General features: G+C 34.9%; 1 long non-coding RNA gene across 1 annotated transcript in view; it reads right to left on the bottom strand.

Annotated features, from left to right (window-relative positions):
- The window catches only part of LOC134715869 (uncharacterized), a 54602-nt gene extending 49305 nt beyond the window's left edge, over positions 1–5297 (bottom strand). The window contains exon 1 of the long non-coding RNA XR_010106810.1: positions 5117–5297. This is a non-coding gene — a long non-coding RNA (uncharacterized LOC134715869). The remainder of the gene's footprint in view (positions 1–5116) is intronic.
- Positions 5298–20507: the final 15210 nt, after the last annotated feature.

The raw sequence follows: 20507 nt of genomic DNA, 5'->3' as shown, positions 1-20507 counted from the left end.
TATTTGCGAACAGTGAATAATCAATTATCAAAAACAAAACAAAACAAGAAAGAGATTCTTCTCAATTTTTTTTTAAATAATGTGATATCATTCAAATAGAAAGGCAACAAGGGTACTACATTTGAATGGAAATTTGAAGAAAAAACACTTTAAAAGACAATTTCTACATCATATGGTTACATTTACGACAAAATCTATGTCGATTAAAAACCTCCTGATCGAAGTCCTAATCTCCTGACCAAAATTTCCTGATATGAGTTTCACAGTCCATCACATGTATGCCTACATATAAGGCTCAACTACAACTATCACATATAAACTTAACATGATCCAAGAAAATGAGGTCAAGGCCATATAAACCAAACAAGAAATATGTTATTAGACGACACTTTACGTCACAGCATTATTAACCCCTTATCAAGACTCATCCATTATCATTGCCGAAAACATAATTCATTTGAAAAGGTCTTTCCGAATCGACTGGACGTACACACTGACAGAAATATTTGCCACTGGTATTTACTCCATGATTCACTCATAAATGCATTACTGAAAAAGGGTGAGGTTATATTATTTGTTTGTGTAGTATCTCAAATCTGTTAAAATACAATAAGAAATAAAAAAAACATAACCACCTCCTTTTGCAAAATACTACTTGGAGAAAAAATACCATTTGAAACAAACACAAAAGATAGAAATGAAGTGATCTGTAATATAGCAATTCTCTTTCTTCGTCTGTAAGCACACTGATGCAGCCTACGTTTTTAATGCGTCATCTTTAAACTACTGCATATCATCCAAAATGAATTTCTTAAAGGATGAACCACTTTAAGTTTATATATATTTATACTAAGTCAAATTGTGGAAAAATCCATTCCCCCTCCCTTCTTTTTTTTTTAAATCAAATGGTCGTTCCTCAACAGCCAGCCGAAAAAGTTGTTCGAAAATTTGAATTCGGTTCTATGTAATGAACATTTAAATGACCTAATATGGTTTACAAATGTGAACAAATCTTATGTACAGGTAACTAAACAAGGTGTACAGATGTGAACAAATTGAATGTGAAACTAGTGTACATTACATTAAACCAAATGTGATCAGGTTTACTGTACACAACGTTTGGTGTGAACAGGGCCTAATACATAAACTAAGATAAGTTTCAGTCATTAGACTGTGACTGAAAGGTGAGACCAAGTATTCTCCATGGAAATAAGATGTGCCAATGCTTATACATTTTGTACAACTGAATACCAATTAACATTGGCCTACCACTAATGGTTCCCCTTGAACTAACCTAATCACAAACTAATACATATAAAAATAAGCAAAAGTTTCAAAGTCAATAGACCATGACTGTGGGGGCAGGGCCAAATAATCTCTGCATAGAATCTTAATTTTAAATATGACATTTTAGGTTTTTGGATAATACAGACTACACTTGTGTATCCCAAGGTGTTTTCGAAATTTGAAGCACCTGTGTATCCCACGGTGCACCTTTACATTTTAATATATCTATCTATCTACAAGGTTGCCATATTATCTTCGGGTAACCAATCATTTATCTATCTACAATACATCTATCTACCTATATATATATATATATTATATGAATCTATATTATGAATAAAAGCTGTGGCCAGATATCGCCAATCCATATATGCATTTTGTTTTAATGGCACCATCTGAGATAACTAATCACAAACTTATACATATAAAAATAAGCAAAAGTTTCAAAGTCAATAGACCATGACTGTGGGGGCAGGGCCAAATAATCTCCTTATGGAAATGAGATACTGGTATGCCAATGCTAAACAACTGCATACCAAGTAAGATTGACCTACCACTTGTAATTCACCATAAACTAAAACCGATCAGAAACTAATACATTGTTGACGATAACAGCATACCTATGTCTTGCTTTTTTATTCCATCAAGAAGAGACACAGATCTAAATACACGGCTATATTTGGCATATCAAAGAACCTCAATAATTCAATTTTCTATGAAATCATACCAAGTTTAATTTTTGGCCCTTTGGACCTTGTGTGGACTTATTTAAAAATGGGGATCAAATTCAAAAAACTAAATACATGTACGGTTAGATTCAGCATATTTAAGAACCCCAATAATTCAAGAATAAAACCCTATTGAAATTGGTCAAGAAATAAGCAATTTATACAAAGTATTAGAAAAGTATTGTTTTTGGCCCCTTTCCTAAACAGTTTGAGCCATAACCCCAAATCCCAACCATTCTTTTTTGGAATGGAACCTTCTGATACAATTTCAGAAAGATACATACACTTACAAGTTATTATCTGGAAACTAGAAAAATACTTATTTTGACTTCTTTTGGGCCCCTTGTTCCTAAACCCTTTGGACCAAATTCCCCCAAATCAATCCCAACCTCCGTTTGTGGTTTCAAACCTTGTGTTTAAATTCATTGCATATCAGTATAAAAACACAGATACTAAAAATATAACCATTGAAATAAGGTCAAGGTCAGATGACAATTACAAGTTGGACATGTACACCTTACAGTCCTTCCATACAAAATATACTAGACCGGATTTTGTTCATAATATTGGAAATATGGGCTTAACCACTAAAACTAAAACCTTGTTCACGGATCCATGAATTGAGGTCAAGGTCAAATGAAAACTTTCTGACAGGCAAGAGGCCCTTGTAAGGTACATATATACACAATGTATATATATTAAATAGTTTTCCTATTACTCATGATTTAAAGAGAAAAATTAACATTACGAAATTTCTTTAAGTATACATCATGAGTAGTCACTGAACCATTAAAATGAGGTCAAGGACAATGGACATGAGACAGACCGAAACTTCCCAACATAAGGCATCTACATGTATATATACAAAGTATGAAGCATACAGGTCTTTCACTGGCTAAAATAAAGCTGTTAAGAAGTTAGTTAACACTTAGTTAACACCAGTTGCTGCTGGATCACTATGTCACTTTGTCAAGCTTTGAGGTCAAAAGTTGCAGTCTAAACTAAAATGGTGCGCACCACTCCCAAAAAAATATTGAAGTAACCCTCCCCATCTAAGGAGTAAACCTTAGGAGTTATGTAAATATTTTTGATTACATTTCAAGTTAGTATTTATAATATTTTTTGGCAATATTCGTTTGTTAATATTTATGTATTATCTTATGAATGCACAGCAGTTCAGGGGAGAATCCAGTCGATCCTTTTTTAAAAGGGGTTCTTACAATTGAGAAAAGGGGGTTCAACCATATGTTCCCATTTAAATGAATTAAGGTTCATCATAAGGAATTGAAAAATATGGCCGTGTTTACACCTCGAAAATTACTATGAGTACAGACAAACTGGTACATTCAGGAAAGTTTTAAGGCATGGCAGGAACTAGATATATAAAAGTTATATGAAGTCTACGTTTCAGAAAATGAAAAACTTACCTGCATTTTGATGTGCATTTTTTCCAGTCTGCAGAAGATAGCAAAATAAACAAACACCCAGTTTCATTTGATATGGTCCACTCAGTTACACAGTTTAAACCTGTTAAATCACCTATTGTTAACAGGTGTCTATTGTCCATCTATTGTCCATTTAAATCAATACTACTCACAACATTGATTATATGAGGGGAGCTTCTCAATTGTTTTCACTACTTAGTTAATTTTTGCACCTTCTGCAGGAACAAAAAAAAAGTATAGCAAAATCTAGAAAAGTTTATAATTTTCTGAAACATAAAATGCATTTAAAATTTATATATCTTGTTCCTGCCATCCCTTAAAACTGTTGCAGGTGTATAGGTTAGTCTGTACTCAGAGTAAAATTTGGGGTGTAAATACGGCCGTTTTAGCCAAAAGGTTATGATGAACCTTAATCGTCCAGCAAAAAGGGGTGGTTCCAACTACTAGAAACCCCTCTCCACTTTGGATCCATCATTGACAGTTAGTAATCATAAAAACTCTGATGTATTAAAAACTGGATATCATAAGTAAGGAAGTAAAAAGGGTTCATGCGCAGAGCACTGACAATCTCTCTACACAATGCATAAAATATAATGTTGACATTCTAACTGGATGGTTGGGTTAGTTGTATATCTTGAACAACCAAACCGATACCCCACTTTGGTAAGTGTTTTACAGACATGTGAAAAAAGCCCTGTAGTATATATAAAAAAGATGTGGTATGATTGCCATTGAGACAATGTATACACAAGAGACCAAAATTACACAGATATTAACAACTATAGGTCACTGTACGGCCTTCAAAAATGAGCAAAGCCCATACTGCATAGTCGGCTATAAAAGGCCCTGATACAATGTATAACAATGTAGAACAATTCAAATGAGAAAGCCAACGGCCTTATTTGTTTAGAAAAATGAAGAAAAAAAACAAATATGTAACACATAAACAAACAACAACCACTGAATTACAGGCTCCTGACTTGGGACAGGCACATATATAAATAATGTGGAGGGGTTAACCATTTTAACGGGATCCCAACCCTCCCCTGACCTGGGACATTGGTATAACAGTGCAACATAAGAACAAACTATAAAAATCAGTTGAAAAGGCTCAACTCATCAGATGGACAAAAATACAAGTGGACGTGGCCGGGTTCTTGTACATCCACATATTTCTATGTCACTGTTTTTTAACATGACAATGCCAGCAATATTAATTAAACTGACAATTTAGACAACAAAAATTACTATTTTATATGATAAAACTAATTCAACTAAAATTAACCCTATATATAAAACAATTTTCTTTTCAATGCCATGTTATGTCAAACTCGATTCACACGTACGTGAATACTCGGTCTACTCGAACGAGAAATCCACAGAATTCAGCCAATTGTTCCCTTAAACCAGAGACTATATACAATAACATTATGCATATTGAATGATGACATTTTATCGTCGTATTTTTGTTCACAAATGTATTTTTTATAAAGTGATAACAAAAGGTTTTCGACAGTCACTCCTGAGAGTTACTCAACAAACTAAAATTGACATTCCGATATTGTGTAATATTTAAAACTTGATATTTGATATTTATACTGGTAACAATATTATGTCATATATTATCTATAAATTTAAAGAAAGAATAAAACCTACCTTTAAGACGAAACTTTCAAAACAAATGTATGAACAGTCCTCTATAAGTTCAAAATGGATACGCCGGGAAGAGTTGAAAACTGTTACTTATAAATAGAAAATCCCGCCAATAGTAGCCAACAATGAACAGAATGCACGTGGTGCCATGAACCGTGAAAAACGGGGGTTTCCCGAATAGAGAATAATTAATCATTAATTTAATCTAATCAATTGGCAAAAATAATAAAGCATAGAGAATAAGGAGTGCTTAAATATAAACTGAATTGGAAACATGAGAAAATTAAATAATAGGAAAATTTGTGAAAATTAAAGAATACCTTAATTTTGTACAGAAAAACTGCAATAATGGAAGTTTTGAGCAAAAATATACTGAGAAAAGAGCAATGTCCAAAATACAGTTATCAATTAATGATAGTTTTAAAGATAAAAAATAATGAGCAAATGATTAAAAAAAATAATGGAGAATACAGAATGAAAGACCCGGCTTATTAAGTGTCGGATTATGAAATTTTCATAAGAGAAGTCCTCTGGCTGCCTAAGAGGGAGCCCAGTCCAGTCATGCATCAGTGATTCCATAATTTTTTTACCACAAACGGGGGTGCCGCGGGCTTCCGAGTCATCGTGGAAGTCTACTTTTTTTTTAACTTGATGAAAAAAATTGATAAAAAAACGAGATAAATATTACAGCCAAGTGCGTCACCGGCAATATAGATCATAAATTTACATCAGTTTTTTTGTTTTTGTGCGGTTTTTTAAAGGTGGAAGTACCTTTAAAAACTTGAAAAGACTAATTTTGTTTTCTTTCATTACCACTATTTATTAAATTTCGACCAAATTCTATTACGGCTTCTATCGGAGTTACAGATTAAAAATTGTGATCGTAAATCATGAAGAATCGAATTAAGCACTCGGCACATATATTATGCACTTTATTATTAGTTGCTCCAGCCTGCAAAAAGTTTACTTTACTAACATATTATGAGCTATTATACTGCAACTTGAAGTCTTCTGATAAACAAAATAGTTAAACTTTTTATAAGGCAAAGGTAAAAAATATAATCATTTTAAAATTGAGAAATTGGAAATGGAAATGGGGAATATGTAAACTGAGAGACATCAACCCGACAAAAGAACGGATAACAGCCAAAGCCCAAGGATGGATCTTCAACACAGCGAAAGAATCCGGTAACTGGGGCCTAAATAAAAATGTGCAATGGTTCACAGTGACGGAGTATGCCAGAAAGTTGGTGCCCACTGAGTGCCTAAGAGGGGGCCCGCTCCGGTCATGCTTCAAAGATTCCCTGTATTATCAACCAATTTTACCCAGGAAAGGGGGCCCAGTCCCCTGCCCCACCCCTAAATCCGCCTCTGGTTCAGTGAAATTGGAAGTAATGCTCAACTTCAAAACATTTAAATGAACTAAATAGAAAGAAAAAAAACGCGAAATGCCAGAGTCTCCTGACTTGGGATATGCGCAAAATGTGGCGGGGTTAATATGTTTTGTGAGATCTCAACCCTTTCCCTATACCTCAGGCTCTAGCCAATTTAGAGTAAAGAAACACACAACAATGCGCACAGTAAAAATGAAGTCCGATTCCGATGTCAGAATAGGTCACAAAAGAAAAATATATATACAAAATGACACAATACTTAAATTAACAAAGGACAACAAGTAGTTACTGACATGCCAGCTCCGGACCTCTATTCATGTGTATACAGCAACACCAAAATGGTCATTATAAAAAGTTTCATAAAGATAAAACAGTTATAGCGTTTGTTTGAACTTTGATATTTAATCACAAGGTTGTTTCAAAAGAAATAAATGCTCAATTTCCTTTTTCATTCAGAACTATGTGAAATTAGAGATATTATTTATTCATATTAACAATGGAATTTTTAATACATTCTTATGTTTTTATTTTTTTACGTTAACAGTTGTGCATTAATCTTTTTATCAGTCAGGATCCGACTTCGTAAAAAATTTCTCCCAATTACGCCAGCCAATTTGTACAATTTAAGTCTTGAAACGACAAAATCACCCACATTACGCTATAACGATCCTTACATGCAAGTTGTATTTTAAAAGACATATACATGTCTCTACTAATTTTTGAGCAGCATTTAATGAACTTTTCTGTCTTTAGTCAACTTGAATTGTTTTTTTTTTATATCATTAACATTTCATTAAAAAAAAAAATAGCCTTTATACTGTCCGCAAAAAAGCAAAAGTGTCGGACAAAAAGCAAAATTATCGGTCAAAAAGCAAAACGGACAAAAAGCAAAACGGACAAAAAGCAACGGACAAAGAGCAAAAGTGTCGGACAAAAAGCAAAATTATCGGACCAGAAGCAAAAGCGGACAAAAAGCACCGTATCAATCGTTCATTCGTTTGTGGAATGCCTCGATTCTATAGATTGAATCTATTTACTTACATTATTTTTTTTTAAATACCGATATATGAGAAGGGTAGATATGCTAGACATACTAACTGGACGTATGATGGGATGATTGCAGCTGTTAAAAAAGGGACGAAAGATACCAGAGGAATATTCAAACTCACAGATCAAAACTAAACTAACAACGTAAAGGCTAAAAAATAAAAAGACAAACAGAATACAGAAAACAGTAGTACACAAGACACAGCATAGAAAACTAAAGACGAAGCAACACGAACCCCACCAAAATCTGGGGGCGATATCAGGTGCTCCGGAAGGGTGTGCAGATCCTGCTCCACATGTGGCACCCGTCGTGTTGCGTATGTCATTTCAAACCCGGCAAATAGTCTTATTTGGTAGGTCCGTAACGGTCCCTCAACTCGTAATGGCGTCCGTAGAATTTACAAAGGGATGATATTTTTTGGATATTTTCCTTAATAATATTTATAAAATTGAGAATTGGAATAGGAAATACACGCTCCTTCCCCTTGTGTGGAATATGTCAGAGAGACAATAAGCCGACCTGTCTCCAGAGGAGATATCAGCCGAAGGCCACACATGGGTCTTCAACGCAGCAAGATAATCCCACACTCAGCTGGCCCCTAAATGAAAATGTGCACTAGTTCAGTATAAATGGACGTCATACTAAACTCCGAGACATATAAATGAACTGAAATTATAAAAAAAACAATAAAACAAGACTATGAAAGGCTCCTTACTTTGGACAAGCGCAAAATGCAGCGGTTTAAAACATGTTTTGTTTCGGCAACAAAGTTTATCGACAGATTATAGGTATTCATATGGGCACTAATTGCGCCCCTTTGATAGCAGACTTGTTTTCACACTGTTATAAATCACAGTTCATGACCAAACACAGTAAAGACCCGTCTTAATTGCATTTAATTGAGAGAAAATAATCAACACTTACCGTTATCTTGGTGATATATTTCGTTAAATAATGAAGAATTTTCTTATTATACTGCCAAAATTTCCCCCAAATAACTTTCTTTAAATAAATTTAATGAAAACGATAATAACTGTCCTTTCCTACATTCTGCTATTTCAGTGTTACACTGTAAACTACACTAAAATTTGCGACAAAAGGGACGATTTTTATACCCCCCTTTAAAAGTGGGGTAATACTGTTTTTAATTCTGTCTCTCCATGCGTCAGTCTATCCATCTATCCGTCCATCTGTCCTACCAATTGCTATTTTCGTCCATCTTTCTCAGGAACAACATTACAAGAATTTCAGAGTTCATAGAAGTCAGTTATGCCGTATGATGCGTTCTCAGATGCATCATTCAACAACTTCCTGTTTACCGAACACTTGCATCAGCTTACACATGATAGCCAAGTTGAAAATTTTCGTCACATTTTTCGCAGAAACTACAATACAAGGAATTCTGAAATTTAGTTTCAGGGTTTTTTTATAAGTCAACTACACCGTGTGATGCGTTTTCATATTCATCACTCAACAACTTCCCGTTTCCCGAATATTTTGGTGGGGGTATCATCAGTAAGCAGTAGCTCACAGTTTCACTTGTTCGTTCTCTATTGTTAATTTTCCTTTTTTGGATGGCGATGTTACTTTTGCACCATTTTTTTTCGGTGTTTATATTTCACAACTCGTTCGCTATGTCCTTGTCTATTGTGACGTTTGAGATTTCAACGAACGTAACCTATATATTACTGGCAAAAAATTAAGTCACTTAAAACTTTTACTAAATTCTTGAAAAGATATAAAGATTTGGTTTTGAAGTTTGCCCGGGTTGTACCTGTAGAAAACTAATTTCAGATAACTGCGAGTACTCTCAGATCTGTACTTAGTGTCTTTTTGTTGTATGGATGTACAACTACCCGGCAACGTCCACACCTGTTTTTGTTAGATATATTACTATTTGTGTCCATCTGATGAGTTAAGCCTTTTTAATTGATTTTTTAATTCGTTTTTATATTGAACTGATACACCACTGTCCCAGGTTAGGGGAGGGTTGAGATCCCGATAACATATTTAACCAAGCCATATTCCCTGTTTGTATGTGCGTGTCCCAAGTCAGGAGCCTGAATGTAAAAGGTTATCGTTTGTTGCTGTGTTTTTCGTTCATTTTTTTGTACATTGGTTTGGTCATTAGTTTTTTTCGTCTGAATTGTTTTACATTTGTGATTTCGGAATCTTTTATAGCTAACTATGCGATGTGGGCTTTGTTCATTGTTGAAAGTCGTATGGTGACCTATAGTTGTCAATTTCTGTCTCATGTGGTCATTTGTGAAGAGTTGGCAATCTTATTTTTTTATGTCACAAAACTGTAAGCAGCAACACATTACTTAAACACAACTGTCTACATATAACATGGAACAAAATTGTTAGCAACAACCAACCAATTAACCGAAAGTGCCTACATGAAACATGGTATTATACAGTAAGTCCCAACCAACAAAAAATACACCACTTACCTTACTTCACATAGCACGATGCAAACACAAAGTAAAACCAACCACACATACACCATTGCCTACATGTTACATGGTACAAAACAGTTAGTGACAACAAACCAATAATACACCACTGTCTACATGTCAATGGTACAAAACAGTAAGACACAACCAATCAATAATACACCACTGCCTACATGTCAATGGTACAGAACAGTAAGTCACAACCAACCAATAATATACCACTGTCTACATGTAACATGGTACAAAACAGTAAGACACAACCAATCAATAATACACCACTGCCTACATATAACATGGTACAAAACATTAAGTCACAACCAACCAATAAAACACCACTGTCTACATGTAACATGGTACAAAACAGTAAGACACAACCAATCAATAATACACCACTGCCTACATATAACATGGTACAAAACATTAAGTCACAACCAACCAATAAAACACCACTGTCTACATGTAACATGGTACAAAACAGTAAGACACAACCAATCAATAATACACCACTGCCTACATATAACATGGTACAAAACATTAAGTCACAACCAACCAATAAAACACCACTGTCTACATGTAACATGGTACAAAACAGTAAGACACAACCAATCAATAATACACCACTGCCTACATATAACATGGTACAAAACATTAAGTCACAACCAACCAATAAAACACCACTGTCTACATGTAACATGGTACAAAACAGTAAGACACAACCAATCAATAATACACCACTGCCTACATATAACATGGTACAAAACATTAAGTCACAACCAATCAATAAAACACCACTGTCTACATGTTACATGGTTTAAAACATTAAGTCACAACCAATCAATAATACACCACTGTCTACATGTTACATGGTTTAAAACATTAAGTCACAACCAACCAATAATACACCACTGTCTACATGTTACATGGTTTAAAACATTAAGTCACAACCAATCAATAACACACCACTGTCTACATGTTACATGGTTTAAAACATTAAGTCACAACCAATCAATAACACACCACTGTCTACATGGTATAAAACATTAAGTCACAACCAACCAATAACACACCACTGCCTACATGTAACATGATATTAAACAGTGAGTCACAACCAACCAATTATACACCATTGTCTACATGTAACATGATTATAAACAGTAAGTCACAACCGACCAATAATACACCATTGTCTACATGTAACATGTTACAAAACAGTAAGTCACAACCAACCAATAATACACCACTGTCTACATGTAACATGGTACAAAACTTTAAGTCACAACCAACCAACAACACACCACTGTCTACATGTTACATGATAAAAAACAGCGAGTCACAACCAACCAATAATACACCACTGCCTTCATGTAGCATGGTACAAAACAGTTATTCACAACCAACCAATAATACACCACTATCTACATGTAACATGATACAAAACAGTTAGTCACAACCAACCAATAATACACCACTGTCTACATGTAACATGGTACAAAACAGTAAGTCACAACCAATCAATAACACACCACTGCCTTCATGTAGCATGATACAAAACAGTAAATCACAACCAACCAATAATACACCACTGTCTACATGTAACATGGTATAAAACATTAAGTCACAACCAACCAATAACACACCACTATCTACATGTTACATGATAAAAAACGGCGAGTCACAACCAACCAATAATACACCACTGCCTTCATGTAATATGGTACAAAACAGTTATTCACAACCAACCAATAATACACCACTATCTACATGTAACATGATACAAAACAGTTAGTCACAACCAACCAATAATACACCACTGTCTACATGTAACATGGTACAAAACAGTAAGTCACAACCAATCAATAACACACCACTGCATTCATGTAGCATGATACAAAACAGTAAATCACAACCAACCAATAATACACCACTGTCTACATGTAACATGGTATAAAACATTAAGTCACAACCAACCAATAACACACCACTATCTACATGTTACATGATAAAAAACGGCGAGTCACAACCAACCAATAATACACCACTGCCTTCATGTAACATGGTACAAAACAGTTATTCACAACCAACCAATAATACACCACTGTCTACATGTAACATATTACAAAACAGTGAGTCACAACCAATCAATAACACACCACTGTCTACATGGTACAAAACAGTAAGTCACAACCAATCAATAATACACCCCTGCCTACATGTAACATGATTATAAACAGAAAGTCACAACCAACCAATAATACACCACTGTCTATATGTAGCATGGTATAAAACAGTGAGTCACAACCAATCAATAATACGCCACTGTCTACATGTTACATGGTATAAAACATTAAGTCACAACCAACCAATAAAACACCACTGTCTACATGTTACATGGTTTAAAACATTAAGTCACAACCAATCAATAATACACCACTGTCTACATGTTACATGGTTTAAAACATTAAGTCACAACCAATCAATAAAACACCACTGTCTACATGGTATAAAACATTAAGTCACAACCAATCAATAATACACCACTGTCTACATGTTACATGGTTTAAAACATTAAGTCACAACCAATCAATAAAACACCACTGTCTACATGGTACAAAACAGTAAGTCACAACCAATCAATAATACACCCCTGCCTACATGTAACATGATTATAAACAGAAAGTCACAACCAACCAATAATACACCACTGTCTATATGTAGCATGGTATAAAACATTAAGTCACAACCAATCAATAATACACCACTGTCTACATGTTACATGGTTTAAAACATTAAGTCACAACCAATCAATAATACACCACTGCCTACATATAACATGGTTTAAAACATTAAGTCACAACCAATCAATAAAACACCACTGTCTACATGTTACATGGTATAAAACATTAAGTCACAACCAATCAATAACACACCACTGTCTACATGTAACATGGTATAAAACATTAAGTCACAACCAATCAATAATACACCACTGTCTACATGTTACATGGTTTAAAACATTAAGTCACAACCAATCAATAAAACACCACTGTCTACATGTTACATGGTATAAAACATTAAGTCACAACCAATCAATAACACACCACTGTCTACATGTAACATGGTATAAAACATTAAGTCACAACCAATCAATAAAACACCACTGTCTACATGTTACATGGTTTAAAACATTAAGTCACAACCAATCAATAACACACCACTGTCTACATGTAACATGGTATAAAACATTAAGTCACAACCAATCAATAATACACCACTGTCTACATGTTACATGGTTTAAAACATTAAGTCACAACCAATCAATAATACACCACTGTCTACATGTTACATGGTTTAAAACATTAAGTCACAACCAATCAATAAAACACCACTGTCTACATGTTACATGGTTTAAAACATTAAGTCACAACCAATCAATAACACACCACTGTCTACATGGTATAAAACATTAAGTCACAACCAACCAATAACACACCACTGCCTACATGTAACATGGTACAAAACAGTAAGACACAACCAATCAATAATACACCACTGCCTACATATAACATGGTACAAAACATTAAGTCACAACCAACCAATAACACACCACTGCCTACATGTAACATGATATTAAACAGTGAGTCACAACCAACCAATTATACACCATTGTCTACATGTAACATGATTATAAACAGTAAGTCACAACCGACCAATAATACACCATTGTCTACATGTAACATGTTACAAAACAGTAAGTCACAACCAACCAATAATACACCACTGTCTACATGTAACATGGTACAAAACATTAAGTCACAACCAACCAACAACACACCACTGTCTACATGTTACATGATAAAAAACAGCGAGTCACAACCAACCAATAATACACCACTGCCTTCATGTAGCATGGTACAAAACAGTTATTCACAACCAACCAATAATACACCACTATCTACATGTAACATGATACAAAACAGTTAGTCACAACCAACCAATAATACACCACTGTCTACATGTAACATGGTACAAAACAGTAAGTCACAACCAATCAATAACACACCACTGCCTTCATGTAGCATGATACAAAACAGTAAATCACAACCAACCAATAATACACCACTGTCTACATGTAACATGGTATAAAACCTTAAGTCACAACCAACCAATAACACACCACTATCTACATGTTACATGATAAAAAACGGCGAGTCACAACCAACCAATAATACACCACTGCCTTCATGTAACATGGTACAAAACAGTTATTCACAACCAACCAATAATACACCACTGTCTACATGTAACATATTACAAAACAGTGAGTCACAACCAATCAATAACACACCACTGTCTACATGGTACAAAACAGTAAGTCACAACCAATCAATAAAACACCACTGCTTACATGTAACATGATACAAAACAGTAAGTCACAACCAATCAATAATACACCACTGTCTACATGTAACATGGTACAAAACAGAAAGTCAAAACCGACCAATAATACACCACTGTCTACATGTAGCATGATACAAAACAGAAAGTCAAAACCGACCAAAAACACACCACTGTCTACATGTAGCATGATACAAAACAGTAAGTCACAACCAACCAAAAACATACCACTGTCTACATGTAACATGGTACAATACAGTAAGTCACAACCAACCAAAAAAACACCACTGTCTACATGTAACATGGTACAAAACAGTGAGTCACAACCAACCAATAATACACCACTGTCTACATGTAACATGGTACAATACAGTAAGTCACAACCAACCAAAAATACACCACTGTCTACATGTAACATGGTACAAAACAATAGGTCAAAACCGACCAATAATACACCACTGTCTACATGCAACTTGGTACAAAACAGAAAGTCAAAACCGACCAATAATACACCACTGTCTACATGTAACATGATACAAAACAGTAAGTCACAACCAACCAATAACACACCACTGTCTACATGTAACATGATACAAAACAGTGAGTCACAACCAACCAATAATACACCACTGTCTACATGTTACATGGTATAAAACAGTTAGTTACAACCAACCAATAACACACCACTGTCTACATGTAACATGGTACAAAACAGTGAGTCACAACCAACCAATAATACACCACTGTCTACATGTAACATGGTACAATACAGTAAGTCACAACCAACCAAAAATACACCACTGTCTACATGTAACATGGTACAAAACAGAAAGTCAAAACCGACCAATAATACACCACTGTCTACATGCAACTTGGTACAAAACAGAAAGTCAAAACCGACCAATAATACACCACTGTCTACATGTAACATGATACAAAACAGTAAGTCACAACCAACCAATAACACACCACTGTCTACATGTAACATGATACAAAACAGTGAGTCACAACCAACCAATAATACACCACTGTCTACATGTTACATGGTATAAAACAGTTAGTTACAACCAACCAATAACACATCACTGTCTACATGTAACATGGTATAAAACAGTTAGTTACAACCAACCAATAACACACCACTGTCTACATGTAACATGGTACAAAACAGTGAGTCACAACCAACCAATAATACACCACTGTTTACATGTAACATGGTATAAAACAGTTAGTTACAACCAACCAATAATACACCACTGTCTACATGTAACATGGTATAAAACAGTGAGTCACAACCAACCAATAACACACAACTGCCTACATGTAACATGGTATAAAACAGTGAGTCACAACCAACCAATAACACACCAATGCCTTCATGTAACATGATACAAAACAGTAAGTCACAACCAACCAATAACACACCACTGTCTACATATAACATGGTATAAAACAGTGAGTCACAACCAACCAATAATACACCAATGCCTACATGTAACATGGTACAATACAGTAAGTCACAACCAACCAAAAAAAACACCACTGCTTACATGTTACATGGTACAAAACAGTTAGTTACAACCAACCAATAATACACCACTGTCTACATGTAACATGGTATAAAACAGTGAGTCACAACCAACCAATAACACACCACTGCCTACATGTAACATGGTACAGAACAGTAAGTCACAACCAATCAATAATACACCACTGCCTTCATGTAGCATGATACAAAACAGTAAATCACAACCAATCAATAATACATCACTGTCTACATGTAACATGATACAATACAGTAAATCACAACCAATCAATAACACATCACTGTCTACATGGTACAAAACAGTAAGTCACAACCAACCAAAAACATACTACTGCTTACATGTTACATGGTACAATACAGTAAGTCACAACCAACCAAAAAAACACCACTGCTTACATGTAACATGGTACAAAACAGTAAGACACAACCAATCAATAATACACCACTGCCTTCATGTAGCATGATACAAAACAGTTAATCACAACCAATCAATAATACACCACTGTCTACATGTTAAACGGAACAAAACAGTGAGTCATAACCAACCAATAATACACCACTGTCTACATGTAACATGGTACAAAACAGTGAGTCACAACCAATCAATAACACACCACTGTCTACATGGTACAAAACAGTAAGTCACAACCAATCAATAACACAACACTGCCTTCATGTAACATGATACAAAACAGTAAGTCACAACCAATCAATAATACACCACTGCTTACATGTAACATGGTACAATACAGTAAGTCACAACCAATCAATAATACACCACTGTCTACATGTTAAATGGAACAAAACAGTGAGTCATAACCAACCAATAATACATCACTGTCTACATGTAACATGGTACAAAACAGTGAGTCACAACCGATCAATAACACACCACTGTCTACATGGTACAAAACAGTAAGTCACAACCAACCAAAAGCATACCACTGCTTACATGTTACATGGTACAAAACAGAAAGTCAAAACCTACCAATAATACACCACTGTCTACATGTAACATGATACAAAACAGTAAGTCACAACCAACCAAAAACATACCACTGTCTACATGTAACATGGTACAATACAGTAAGTCACAACCAACCAAAAATACACCACTGTCTACATGTAACATGGTACAAAACAGTGAGTCACAACCAACCAATAATACACCACTGTCTACATGTAACATGGTACAATACAGTAAGTCACAACCAACCAAAAATACACCACTGTCTACATGTAACATGGTACAAAACAGAAAGTCAAAACCGACTAATAATACACCACTGTCTACATGCAACTTGGTACAAAACAGAAAGTCAAAACCGACCAATAATACACCACTGTCTACATGTAACATGATACAAAACAGTAAGTCACAACCAACCAATAACACACCACTGTCTACATGTAACATGATACAAAACAGTGAGTCACAACCAACCAATAACACACCACTGCCTACATGTAACATGGTACAAAAAACCCAGTCACAACCAACCAATAATATACTACTGTCTACATGTAACATGGTACAAAACAGTTAGTCACAACCAACCAATAATACACCACTGTCTACATGTAACATGGTATAAAACAGTGAGTCACAACCAACCAATAACACACCACTGCCTACATGTAACATGGTATAAAACAGTGAGTCATAACCAACCAATAACACACCACTGCCTACATGTAACATGATACAAAACAGTGAGTCACAACCAACCAAAAACATACCACTGCTTACATGTAACATGGTACAAAACAGTTAGTCACAACCAACCAATAATACAGAAATCGGCAGAAATAAAAACTATAATGCCAAATATTGGAGTTATGGAAACTTTTCACAATAGAAAGAGTTGTGATATAAATAATGCAAAATCAGCACTACTTGAACAGCACGGTCTTGATTGGTTAAAAAACTTAGATAGATATCCAAAACTTCGAACATTCAAAACTTTCAAAAATAATTTCTGTGCTGAATCATATGTGAACCTTAACCTGCAACGAACGGTCGATGTTGGCTCAATTTAGATGCGGCATTCTACCTCTAAGAATTGAAACAGGACAGTTTAGTGGCGAACCTGAAGACAGCAGACTTTGTAAAATGTGTAGCAAAAATGAAATTGAAAGTGAAACTCATTTCCTTATTAACTGTGATTTTTATAATGAACTTCGAAATGAACTTTACTCAACCGTACCAAGCAAAGAAACATTTTTATCACTGCCACACTGTGAACAATTAATACAATTTTTAATTTATTTTCCAAAAAGAACAGCTAAATATATTTTACAAGCATTTACAAAACGCAGACAATTTATTTATGTTGTAATCACAACCAACCAATAATACACCACTGCCTACATGTAACATGGTACAAAACAGTAAGTCACAACCAACCAATAACACACCACTGTCTACATGTAACATGATACAAAACAGTGAGTCACAACCAACCAATAATACACCACTGTCTACATGTAACATGGTACAACACATTAAGTCACAACCAACCAATAATACACCACTGTCTACATGTATCATGGTACAAAACAGAAAGTCACAACTAACCAATAATACACCACTGTTTACATGTAACATGATACAAAACAATAAGTCACAACCAACCAAAAAAACACCACTGCTTACATGTAACATGGTACAAAACAGTAAGTCACAACCAACCAAAAATACACCACTGTCTACATGTAACATGGTACAAAACAGTTAGTTACAACCAACCAATAACACACCACTGTCTACATGTAACATGGTATAAAACAGTGAGTCACAACCAACCAATAACACACCACTGCCTACATGTAACATGGTATAAAACAGTGAGTCACAACCAACCAATAACACATCACTGCCTTCATGTAACATGATACAAAACAGTAAGTCACAACCAACCGATAACACACCACTGTCTACATATAACATGGTATAAAACAGTGAGTCACAACCAACGAATAATACACCAATGCCTACATGTAACATGGTACAATACAGTAAGTCACAACCAACCAAAAAAAACACCCCTGCTTACATGTTACATGGTACAAAACAGTTAGTTACAACCAACCAATAATACACCACTGTCTACATGTAACATGGTATAAAACAGTGAGTCACAACCAACCAATAACACACCACTGCCTACATGTAACATGGTACAGAACAGTAAGTCACAACCAATCAATAATACACCACTGCCTTCATGTAGCATGATACAAAACAGTAAATCACAACCAATCAATAATACACCACTGTCTACATGTAAAATGATACAATACAGTAAATCACAACCAATCAATAACACACCACTGTCTACATGGTACAAAACAGTAAGTCACAACCAACCAAAAACATACCACTGCTTACATGTTACATGGTACAATACAGTAAGTCACAACCAACCAATAAAACACCACTGCTTACATGTAACATGGTACAAAACAGTAAGTCACAACCAATCAATAATACACCACTGCCTTCATGTAGCATGATACAAAACAGTTAATCACAACCAATCAATAATACACCACTGTCTACATGTTAAATGGAACAAAACAGTGAGTCATAACCAACCAATAATACACCACTGTCTACATGTAACATGGTACAAAACAGTGAGTCACAACCAATCAATAACACACCACTGTCTACATGGTACAAAACAGTAAGTCACAACCAATCAATAACACAACACTGCCTTCATGTAACATGATACAAAACAGTAAGTCACAACCAATCAATAATACACCACTGCTTACATGTAACATGGTACAATACAGTAAGTCACAACCAATCAATAATACACCACTGTCTACATGTTAAATGGAACAAAACAGTGAGTCATAACCAACCAATAATACACCACTGTCTACATGTAACATGGTACAAAACAGTGAGTCACAACCAATCAATAACACACCACTGTCTACATGGTACAAAACAGTAAGTCACAACCAATCAATAACACAACACTGCCTTCATGTTACATGATACAAAACAGTAAGTCACAACCAATCAATAATACACCACTGTCTACATGTAACATGGTACAAAACAGAAAGTCAAAACCAACCAATAATACACCACTGTCTACATGTAGCATGATACAAAACAGTAAGTCACAACCAATCAATAATACACCACTGTCTACATGTAACATGGTACAAAACAGAAAGTCAAAACCGACCAATAATACACCACTGTCTACATGTAACATGATACAAAACAGTGAGTCACAACCAATCACTAATACACCACTGTCTACATGTAACATGATACAAAACAGTAAGTCACAACCAATCAATAATACACCACTGCTTACATGTAACATGGTACAATACAGTAAGTCACAACCAATCAATAATACACCACTGTCTACATGTAACATGATACAAAACAGTGAGTCACAACCAACCAATAACACACCACTGTCTACATGTAACATGATACAAAACAGTGAGTCACAACCAACCAATAACACACCACTGCCTACATGTAACATGGTACAATACAGTAAGTCACAACCAATCA

Source organism: Mytilus trossulus, chromosome 4, assembly GCF_036588685.1.
Source record: "Mytilus trossulus isolate FHL-02 chromosome 4, PNRI_Mtr1.1.1.hap1, whole genome shotgun sequence".
In the NCBI taxonomy this organism is placed as follows: domain Eukaryota; kingdom Metazoa; phylum Mollusca; class Bivalvia; order Mytilida; family Mytilidae; genus Mytilus; species Mytilus trossulus.
Note: the sequence above shows the minus strand (reverse complement) of the source record. Positions and strands in the feature narration are given on the sequence as shown.